The following is a 12341-nucleotide window of genomic DNA, read 5'->3' on the forward strand; positions in this document are numbered from 1 at the left end:
AAAATGGATCTTTGAGGCAGACTTTCAGGAAGCCAGGGGCAAAGGGAGAAAGGAAAGAAGGACTAAAAGAGAGGGAAGGCTTAGAAAAATATGCAGTCTTGTCTTGGACATTTGCCAGGGAATGCTGGGTAATGAAGGATTAAAAACAAAACAAAACAAAAAGGAAGCAAGGGTAAGGAAAGGGTCGCAAGGAATAAAGAGCTGGCGATGTGGTCAACAGAAATGAAAAGATCCAACTCTTGTGGGTGGGGTGTGGAGGATGGGGCATGGTGGTAGAAGGCCGAGGTCAAACTCAGGGTAAAATAATAACAGCAAATAAACGAGCAGAGGGGGGAAGATGAATAAGGAGCTGGAATAGAAAGAGGAAAGGAAGCACATTTAACAGGAAAGAGACCAAAACAGAGATGCGTAGTGTCATCTGAAGGGAAAGGGGAAAAAGGGACGTTAACACTATGCAAACAGAAAAACTCAAGGAGAGATGATTTTAAATATTAAAAAAAACAGGCACTTCGAATCACCTGCAAATACATAAACTCTATCTCTGTGAATTACAGAGGACAGAGGCTCCAGATATTGTTACAGGAATGGTTGGCTCCCATAATTTTCCATCCTGAAAGTCAGCCACCTCTCAAGGCCAGGAGGCAGGATCTTGATCACTGATTTTTTAAAAAATTATTATTATGGTGACAATATGTGTAACAAAGCATCTGCCAATTCAACAATTTTTACATGTACAATTCAGTGACATATTACCTTCATCATGTTGCTGATCATTGTTTTTTAAGTGCTCTGAAGGCCTAGGATGGGGGGAAGAGGGGAGAAAAGGGAAGAGAGAATGTGAGAGGCCATGAAGAAGGTATTGGGATGGATGTTTCAGTATCCTCAAAATTATTTTATTTATTTATTTGGTTATCAAATGATCCTTTATTGAAATATCTTCCTTTGTAGTTTTAGCTAGCTGGGCATTCCATTGCATCACTGTTGATGTCATCTATGATGTCATGAGGGTGGTGGTCATCAACATTGCAGCCCACAGACTGAGCAGTCCCCGTTGTTGTTAGGTGCTGTTGAGTCGGTTCTGACTCATAGCGACCCTATGTACCACAAAACGAAACACTGCCTGGTCCCGTGCCATCCTCATAATCGTTGTTATGCTTGAGCCTGTTGTTGCAGCCACTGTGTCAATCCATCTCGTTGAGGGTCCTCCTCTTTTTCCCTGACCCTCTACTTTACCAAGCACGACATCCTTCTCCAGGGACTGATCCCTCCTGACAACATGTCCAAAGCATGTAAGATGTAGTTTCATCATCCTTGCTTAGAAGGAGTATTCTGGTTGTACTTCTTCCGAGACAAGTTTGTTTGTTCTTTTGGCAGTCTATGGTATATTCAATATTCTTTGCCAACACCACAATTCAAAGGCGTTAATTCTTCTTTGGTCTTCCTCATTCATTGTCCAGCATTCCCATGCATATGATGCAATTGAAAATATCATGGCTTGGGTCAGGCGCACCTTAGTCTTCAAGTTGACATCTTTGCTTTTTAACACTTTAAAGAGGTCTTTTGCAGCAGTTTTGCCTAATGCAATGCTGCTTCCACGGGTGTTGATTGTGAATCCAACTAAAATGAAATCCTTGAAAACGTCAATCTTTTCTCCATTTCCCGTGAATATTACAGCCTAGAAAACCCTGTGGGGGCAGTTTTACTCTGTCACATGGTGTTGCTGTGAGTAGAAATTGACTCAATGGCACCTAACAACAACAGCAACTTGCTATCTGTATATCCTTATAGTGAATTGTCTCTGGATGAAATATCTCCCAATCTATAGCTTTTATTTTCATCATATTGACAGGTTCTTTCATAGAGCAAAAGTTTTCAGTTTTGAGGAGGCCCAATTTATCAACCTTTTTTTTAACGGATCATGCTTTTGTGCCATCTCTAAGAACTCTTCACCAGGCTCTAGGTCCTGAGGACTTTCTCCTATGTTATCTTCTAAAAGTTTTATATTTAAATCTATGGTCAATTTTGAGTTAAATTTTGTATAAGATGAGGATTAAGTCAAGGTTCAAATTTTACCTATGGATAACCATTGTTCCAGCACTATTTGTTGAAAAATTGTTTGGCTGTAATTGTGTGGATCTATTTCTGAGTTCACTATTCTGTTCCATTGATCTATGTGTCTATCCCCTACGTCTATACCACACTGCCTTGATTCCTGAAGCTATATAATAAGGCTTGAAAGAGGATAAATTTATTCCTCACTATATTCTTCTTTTTCTGTTTTAGCTATTCTAGTTCCTTTGCCTTTCCATATAAATTTTAGAATAAATTTGTCTTTATCTACAAAAAAATCTTGCTGGGATTTTGGCAGGAATTGCATTAAATCTGTATATCGACTTAAGGAGAGTTGACATCTTTATTATGTTGAGTCTTCCAATCCATGAGCATGGTATGTCTTTCTGTTTCTTTAGATCTTCTTTCATATTTTTCATCAGCATTTTGTAGTTTTCAGCATACAAGCCCTGTATGTGTTTTGTTAGGTTTACACCTAAGTATTTAATTTCATTTTGAGTGATTACAAATGGCATTCTATTTTTAACTTCAGTTTCCACATATTCATTGATAGTATGGGCAGTCCACGAATTACAAATAAATTCCATTCCTAAGTCTGCCTTTAAGTCTGATTTGTATGTAAGTTGGAACAGTTAGGTACAGTTTGTATCTAATGTCAATTAGTCAAATATTTGTCTTAGTGTACTTTTCTATGCATAGAAAACATTAAAGAAACACTCCCAGATACACTAACACATCTTTAACATAATACTACAGTAATAATAATAAAAATGTTTTGATGCACTTTGCAAAGTAGCCCCTGTTTGCTATTATGAACCATTGTATGTACTTTGAATTTTTAATATAATAGGCTTTATGGGGGTTGGTTCATAACTATGGGTTGTACCTAAGTCAGAAGTTTGTAATCTGGGGACTGCCTGTATATAGAAATACAATTAATTTTTACATATTATCATATATTCTGAGGCCTTGCTGAACTCACTAGTACTTTGTTTATTGATTCCATGGAATTTTCTACACAGACCATCATTTCATAAGCAAATAGGGACAGTTACATTACTTTCTTTCCAATCTGTATGCCTTTTATTTCTTTTTCTTGCTTTATTCCACTGGATAGAGATTCTAGTACTCTGTTGAAGAAGAGTGGAGAGAGTAGATCTCTTTGGCTTGTTCCCAATCTTAGAGGGAAAGCATTCAATCTTCCACCATTAAGGACAACGTTAACTGTAATTTTTTTTGTGGATGTTCTTTATCAAGTTGAGAAAGTTCCCTCTAGTTTGTTGAGAGTTTTTGGTTTGGTTTGTGTTGTTCTTGTTTTTTTTTTTTAAATCATGATTAGGTGTTGGATTTTATAAAATTTTTTAATCAGCAATTGATATAATCATATGACTTTTCTTATTTAACCTGTTGATATGATGGATTGCACTGACTGGTTTTAGATTAATGAACCAGCCTTGCATTCCTGGAATAAGGCCCACTTGGTTGTGATATATGATTCTTTTTATATATTGCTGAGTTTTATTTGCTAATATTTTGTTAAGAAGTTTTGTATGTATATTCATAAGGGATATTGGTTTCTAGTTTGTTTGTTTTTTTCGTACTGTCTTTGCTTGGTTTTAGTATTGGGTAATACTAGCTTCATAAAATGGTTTGAGAACTGTTCCCTCCTCATATTTTTCAGAAGATATCTTGTAGAATTGGTGTTAATTCTTCTTTAAAGAGTTGGTAGAATTCTCCAGCAAAATCCTCTAGGCTGGAGAGTTCTTTTTCAGGAGTTTTAAGATTATGAATTTAATTTCCTTAATACTTACAAGGCTATTCAAATTATTTATCTCACATTAAGTGAGCTGTAGCTTTTACTTTTCAAGGAATTGGTTCATTTTATCTAAGTTGTCAAATTTATGTTTGTAGAGTTGTTCATAAAACCCCAAAAAACCCATTGCCATCAAGTCAGTTCCAACTCATAGCGACACTATAGGATAGAGCAGAACTGCCCCATATGGTTTCCAAGGCTGTAAATCTTTACGGAAGCAGACTGTCACATCTTTCTCCTGTGGAGCAGCTGGTAGATTTCAAACCACCAACCTTTCGGTTAGCAGACGAGCGCTTTAACCACTGTGCCACCAGGGCTTCTAGAATTGTTCATAATATTCCTTTATTATCCTTTTTATGTCTACAGGGATCATAGTTACATCCCTTGTTTTTTCTCTCATGATGTTAGTAATTTGTGTCTTCTCTCTTTTTTCTTTATCATTCTTACTAGAGGATTGCAGGTTTTATTGATCTTTTCAAAGAACCAGTTTTTTGTTTCATTGATTTCCTGTTTTCAGTTTCATTGATTTCTTCTCTTACCTTTATCATTTCCTTCCTTATGCTTCATGTGGGTTGATTTTGCTCTTCTTTTTCTAGGTTCTTGAGGTGGGAGCTTAGATTATTGATTTGAGGTGCTTCTTCTTTTCTAATGTAAGCATTTTAGTGCTATAAATTTTCCTCTCAACACTTGTTTTACCTGCATTCCAAAAATTTTGATAGAGTGTATTTTCATTCTTATTCTGTTCAATGTGTTTTTTAAAAAAATTTCCCTAGTGACTTCCCCTTTAACCCATGGATTATTAAAAGGATGTTGTTTAATTTCTAAGTGTTAGAATATTTTCCGTTATCTTTCTGTTATGGGTTTCTAGTTTGATTCCATTGCATTCAGAGAACACACGCTATGATTTTAATTTTTGAAATTTGTTTTACGGTCCAGGACATGGTCTATCTTGGTATATGTTCCGTGGGCACTTAAAAAGAATGTGTATTCTGCTTTTGTTGGGTATTGATTAAAGGCTATTGGTTAATGGTGTTATGGACTTTTTCTCTGTCTTTGTTGATTCCTGTTTAGTTGTTCACAAATTGTTGAGAGAGAAGTGTTGAAGTCTCCATCTATAATTGTGGATCTGTTTATTTCTCCTTTCAGTTCTATCAGTTTTTGATTCATATATTTAGCTGCTCTGTTGTTTGGTGCATACACATTTAGGAATGCTATGTCTTCTTGGTGGATTGACCCTTTTATCATTATATAATGTCATTCTCTCCTGGTAATATTCTTTTCTCTGAATTCTATTTCATCTGCTATTAATATAGCCACTCCTGCTTTCTTCTGATTAACGTTTGCATTGTATACCTCTTTCTATCTTTTTACTTTCAACCTATCTATATAGCACTAAATTTGAAGTACGTTTTTATAGCCAACATATACTTGGGTCATGTTTGTTTTGTTTGTTTGTTTTTTTCATCCACTCTGCTAATTTGTCTTTTAATTGGCCTATTTATGCTATTTACATTTAATATAATTATTGGTATGTAAGGGCTTAAGTCTGCCATTTTATTTTTTGTTTTCTGCTTGTTTTATAGAAGAATGTTCTGTGGCATTCCTTCCCAAAGGTACACCCAGAACCAAGAGTGGAAGGTACAAAGAAGTAGATTTTGTTCAATAGAAGGATTCATTTTCTAACAATTAGAATGTTCTAACAGTGCAATGAAGTAGTAAGTTTATAGCCACTGGGAATATTCAGGCGGAAGTTGGATGATAAATTGCTTGCAGGGTCAGACTGGAGGAGATTCCTATACCATGTGGAAGTTTGGATGAGTTGACCTCTATTCCATTGCTTCTCAAATACTAATGTGCCTAAAAATCACTTGACTATCTTGTTAAAATGCAAATTTTGATTCAGTAAGTCTGGGTGGATCCTGAGGTTCTGCATTTCTAACAAGCTCCTAGGTGATGCTGATGTTGCTAGTCCCTGGACCACACTTTGAGGAACAAGTTTATCTGCCTCTCTTCTCAATGAATGTTCAAAACAAATAAATTAAATAACTGGTTTTCTGCATAAAAGAAACATTAACATCTGAACTCAGTCCATAGATGACTGTCCCTTTACTTGGCTGAAACGGTGGTGTGAATGCCCTGAAATGCAGCATTCACACCACCAGAAAAAATTGCCTAATGTACATCTCAATTTTATGTTTTAATTCTGTAGCTTGATCACCAAGGCTTTTCCCAAACTGTACTCCCTGAGATGCCAGCCTCCTGCAGGGTGTTAGAGTTTCTTGAGGAAAAGAAAATCTAAGATCAATTGAATTTGGGAATCCTGTAGCCTGCACTTTTGGAAATTTACAAAGCCCATTAATTTTCTAAAGCCTGTACAAGTACTGAAGTGAAGAACCATGCTTAATTTTGTTTAGTCTAAGCTTATTTGAAGGAGCCTTGGTGGCGCAGTGGTTAAAGTGTTTGTCTGCTAACCGAAAGGTTGGTGGTTTGAACCCACCAGCCGTTCTGCTGGAGAAAGATGTGGCCGTCTGCTTTCGCAATAAAGATTTACCGCCTTGGAAACCCTATGGGGCCGTTCTACTCTATCCTATAGGGTTGCTATGAGTCGGAATCAACTGGACAGTGGTGGGTTTGGTTTGGAAAGCTTATTTGACCCCCTAAATCTCATAACTCCTATTAATATTTCAAAGGCCAGTAGAGTTCTAAGTGACCCAGGGGGGAATTGTTGTTCACAGAGGACTTTGGTATTTTTCTCTCTCATAATATATTACATAAAGTATATTATTTAATGCTTTGTTCAAAACAGGCATACTTTCTCAGGAAAACAATTAAATTCTTAACCTTGAATATGAGACCTTTTGTCTGAGTTTGGATTTCTCCAGAAGCAGACCCCAAGACAAGGGTTTTGAGCACAAAAAAAATTTTGAGGGGTAGAAGTGATCCCAGAAAACACCATCAGGGGAGTGAGAAAGTGAGACAGGGAAGAGAAGAAACCGAAAAAGGGTGAGTTATTGAACAGGGTACTGTTATGGGCAACTGAGGCTTAATCCCACTGGGGACCTCTGGGTGATAGTGTAGAATATATTTCAAAGTTGTCTAGCCACTCCAACCCTCATACTTCCATCCCCTCTGCCCAGAGAAGAAAGGGGATTAGAGTATTTATTTTAAGCTCCTCCTAGCCATCTTTGGCTGAGGGCTGCTCCCAGGGGTGTTAACTCTCTCGCTCTCACACTTCTGTCTGCCCTGCCCACAGCTGAGAGAAAGTGCTAGGCTAAGAGTCAAAGGTGCTTGCAATAGGAAGCTTTGGTCTTGGTGCCAAGGGGGTATGAGTGGGTCACTGACAGTGTCTGCCACGTCTCTAAATTCGAAACATTATTTTGTTTTGTTTTTTTCCCTAGTCCCTTCTTGGTTCCAGTGTAGTTAAATGTACAACCCTATTAATAAAATAATTTTGAGGTGGTCCGTGCAACTTCTGGCATCTCAGCTTACATTCGGAGGAGGCCTAGGTGCAACATTCTTCAATTGTCCAGTGTCTGGGTTCATCTGACACCAGCTGCCTCTGTCATGCCGCCCAAGTTCAACTCCAAAGGTCAAAGTCACGTACCTGAAGTGCACAGTGGGGAAGTCGGTGCCATGTCCACCCTGGCTCCCAAGATTGGCTCCCGGTTCTGTCTCCAGAAAAGGTTGGTGATGACATTGCCAAGGCAACCAGTTACTGGAAGGGTCCAAGGATTATAGCGAAACAGACCATTCAGAAAGATAGGCTCACATTGAGGTGGTACCTTCTGCCTCTGTCTTGATCATCAAAGCCCTCAAGGTACCACCCAGAGAAAGGAAGAAGCAGAAAAATATTATGCAAATTAGAAATATCAATTTGATGAGATTGTCAACACTGCCCAACGAATGCAGCACCAATCTTTAGCCAGAGAACTCTGTGGAAATATTAAAGAAATCCTAGGGACTACTATGAAGAAGGACCCTGTGGTGTACTTCTGTAAAGAATTAGCTAGTGAAAACCTTATGAATAGCAGTGGAACACTGTCTGATATTGTGCTGGAAGATGAGCCCCTCAGGCTGGAAGGCACTCAAAATACTACTGGGGAAGAGCTGCCTCCTCAAATAGAGTCGACCTTAATGACATGGATGGAGTCAAGCTTTTGGGACCTTCATTTGCTGATGTAGCACGACTCAAAATGAGAAGAAACAGTCGCAAACACCCATTAATAATCGGAAGGTGGAATGTACTAAGTATGAATCTAGGAAAAATGAAAATCATCAAAAATGAAATGGAATGCATAAACATTGATATCCTAGGCATTAGTGAGCTGAAATGAACTGGTATTGGCCATATTGAATCAGAAAATCATGTGGTCTACTACGCCAGGAATGACAACTTGAAGAGGAATGGTGTTGCGTTCATTGTCAAAAAGAACATTTCAGGATAATATCCATACACCTACAAGGAAGACCAGTTAATAAGACTATTATTCAAATTTATGCACCAATCACTAAGGCCAAAGATGTAGACATTGAAGATATTTACCACCCTCTGCAGTCTGAAATTGATTAAACGTTCAATCAGGATGCATTGATAATTACTGGTGATTGGAATGTCAAAGTTGGAAACAAAGAAGAAGGATCGATTATTGGAAAATATGGCCTTGGTGATAGAAATGAAGCCGGAGATCGCGTGATAGAACTTTGCAAGACCAACGACTTCTTCACTGCAAATACCTTTTTTCACCAGCATAAACAGTAACTATACACATGGACTTCGCCAGATGGAATACACAAGAGTTGAATTGACTACATCTGTGGAAAGAGACAATGGAAAAGCACAACATCTTCAGTCAGAATAAGGCCAGGGGCCATCTGCAGAACAGACCATCAATTACTCATATGCAAGTTCAAGTTGAAACTGAAAAAAATTAAAACAAGTCCATGAGAGCCAAAGTACGACCTTGAGTATATCCCACTGAATTTAGAGACCATCTCAAGAATTGATTTGACCCATTGAACACTAATGACTGAAGACCAGACGAGTTGTGGAATGACATCAAGGACATCATATATGAACAAAGCAAAAGGTCATTAAAAAGACAGGAAAGAAAGAAAAGACCTAAATGAATGTCAGAAGAGACTCTGAAACTTCCTCTTGAATGTTGAGTAGCTAAAGCAAATGGAAGAGATGATGAAGTAAAAGAGCTGAGCAGAAGATTTCAAAGGGAAGCTCGAGAAGACAAAGTAAAGTATTATAATGATATGTACAGAGACCTAGAGATAGAAAACCAAAAGGGAAGAACATGCTCAGCATTTCTCAAGCTGAAAGAACTGAAGAAAAAATTCAAGCCTCAAGTTGCAATACAGAAGAATTCTAAGGCGAAAATATTAAATGACCCAAGAAGCATCAAAAGAAGATGGAAGGAAAACACAGAGTCACTGTACCAAAAAGAAGTAGTAAACATTCAACCATTTCAGAAGGTAGCCTATGATCAGGAACAGATATTACTGAAGGAAGAAGTCCAAACTGCACTGAAGGCATTGGCAAAAAAACAAGGCTCCAGGAATTGTCGGAATACCAATTGAGATGTTTCAGCAAACTGAAACAACACTGGAACTGCTCACTCAAAAATTTGGAAGACAGCTACCTGGCCAACCGACTGGAAGAGATCCATATTTATGCCTGTTCCCAAGAAAGGTGATCCAACTGAAAGCGGAAATTATAGAACAAAATCATTAACATCACACACAAGTAAAATTTTGCTGAAGATCATTCAAAAGTGGTTACAGCAATACATTGACAGGGAACTGCCAGGAATTCAAGCTGGATTCAGAAGAGAAGGTGGAACAAGGGATATGATTGCTGATGTCACATGGATCCTGGCTGAAAGTAGAGAATACCAGAAAGATGTTTACCTGTGTTTTATTGACTATGCAAAGGCATTTGACTGTGTAGATCATAACAAATTATGGATAACATTGCATAGAATGGGAATTCCAGAACACTTAATTGTGCTCATGAGGAACCTGTACATAGATCAAGAGGCAGTTGTTCGAACAGAACAAGGGGATACTGTGTAGTTTAAAGTCAGGAAATGTGTGCGTCTGGGCTGTATCTTTTTACCATACTTATTCAATCTGTATGCTGAACAAATAATCCAAGAAGCTGTACTATATGAAGAAGAATGGGGCATCAGGATTGGAGGAAAACTCATTAACAACCTGCGTTATGCAGATGACACAACCTTGCTTGCTGAAAGTGAAGAGGACTTGAAGCACTGATGAAGATCAAAGACCACAGCCTTCAGTATGGGTTACACTTCAACATAAAGAAAACCAAAATCTTCACAACTGGACCAATAAGCAACATCATGATAAACAGAGAAAAGATTGAAGTTGTCAAGGATTTCATTTTACTTGGATCCATAATCAATGCCCCTGGAAGCAGCAGTAAAGAAATCAGAAAACGCATTGCACTGGGCAAATCTGCTGCAAAAGAATTCTTTAAAGTGTTGGAAAGCAAAAAGATGTTACCTGGGAGACTAAAGTGCACCTGACCCAAGCCATGGTATTTTCAATCACACCGTATGCATGTAGAAGCTGGACAATGAATAAAGAAGACCGAAGAATTGACGCCTTTGAATTGTGGTATTGGAGAACATTGACACATCTACCCCTTCTAGCCAGGCTGTACTTCACGGCATGGGAGCAACTTCCCCAGTCCTCAGATCCACATGGGTTGGATCCCTGGGGGTTTTGCTTTTCTAATTTTTATTTATTCATTTTTTCTTTTACTCTTTTTCTTTTTTTTCTTCCTTTTTGTTTTTCTCCATTACTCAGTCTCTCATCTCTCCACTCCAATGGCAAGTTCCCTTAGCACTCTTTTTTGTTTGTTTGTGTGTATGCTTTTGGCTCCTGTTCTGCTCTCTCTCTTCTCTTTCCCATACCCATTTTAGCTCCACATATCACAATTTCCCCCCTCCTTCCTGCTTACTTGCACTGGGCTGCGCTGAATGTCGCACCCTCAAGGAGCACAGGCATGGCCTACTGGAACCTGCCCTGCACTGATTCCCGGCCCTCCCTGTCGGCCCTAGTATGTGCACAAACAACCTATCTTAGCAACTCCCCTTCAACTGGACCTGCCTTGCTGTACCATACCTGAGCAACTGACCTTGCCCATTGGAGAAAGAGGCGAAAAGTATTGTGCTCACAGATGAGCAAACAACAAAGAACGCACAGGCATAAGCAAATAAAACAAAAAAGCAGGATGAAACAAACAAATTTACAATCAATAAATGAGGAAAATAACTACTGAATGTCCTGAAGACACCAGACAATATCAAAACATATAAAGAAAAGGACAGCATGGTTCCAGGACGCATCCAAAATAAAACACCAGATGACTTTACAGTAGAAGAAAAGGCATCAAAACTACCTGATACAGAATTCAAATTTCTAATATTCGGATCTATCCAAGAGTTGAAGCAAAAGCAGACAAAAATGAGGAAAAAATAGACAAATTCATGGGAAAGGCAGACAAATTCATGGAAAATACAGACAAAAAAAATGGAATAATTCAGGAAAATAATACAGGAACAAAACGCCAAAATAAATTCACAACTTAGAAATCATACAAAAACAACAGTTAGAAATCCAAAAGATAAACAACAAGATTTCAGAAATGGACAGTGTCATAGAAGGGCTGAGGAGCAGGTTTGAAACGATGGAAGATGGGATCGGTGAAATTGAAGACAAACACTTGGATACAACTCTGAGGAAAAATCAGAAAAAAGAATGAAGAAAAATGAAGAAACCCAGAGAACTATGTGGGATACAGTCAAAAGCAAAAATTTACGAGTGATCAGAGTTCCAAAACAGGGGGAGAAAACAAAAAATGCAGAGAGGATCATCAAAGAACTACTGACAGAAAACTTCCCCAATATCATGAAAGATGAAAAGCTGACCATCCAAGAAGCTCAATGAACCCCATCTAGGATAGACTCTAAAAGAAAATCACCAGGGCATATCATGATCACACTTGCTAAAACCAAAGACAAAGAGTCCTGAGAGCACCTTGAGAAAAATGAAAAGTCACATACAGAGGAGAAACAATAAGACTAAGCTCGGATTATTCGGCAGAAACCATGCAAGCAGAAGGCAATGGGATAACATATATAAAACCCTGAAGGAAAAAAATTGCCAGCCAAGAATAATATATCCTGCAAAACTCTCATTCAAATATGATGGTGAAATTAGGATATTTCCAGACAAACAGGAATTAAGGGACTATGTAAAAACCAAACCAAAATTACAAGAATTATTAAAGGGAGTCCTTCAATCTGAGGACAAACAACATCAGACCACAGGCTGAATCTAGTATGCAGGATCGAACTAGCCAGACACTGATGTAGGAAATGAACTCTCAAAGACTACCCAAAACCAAAAGAATTACAACAGG

At 38.1% G+C, this 12341-nt stretch overlaps 1 pseudogene; it reads left to right on the forward strand.

The window, feature by feature from the left end:
- The first annotated feature begins 847 nt into the window (after positions 1 to 847).
- LOC101352270 (60S ribosomal protein L12 pseudogene) overlaps positions 848 to 12341 on the forward strand; it is a 16850-nt pseudogene continuing 5356 nt past the window's right edge.

This window comes from Trichechus manatus, unplaced genomic scaffold (assembly GCF_000243295.1).
Source record: "Trichechus manatus latirostris isolate Lorelei unplaced genomic scaffold, TriManLat1.0 scaffold00046, whole genome shotgun sequence".
NCBI lineage: Eukaryota > Metazoa > Chordata > Mammalia > Sirenia > Trichechidae > Trichechus > Trichechus manatus.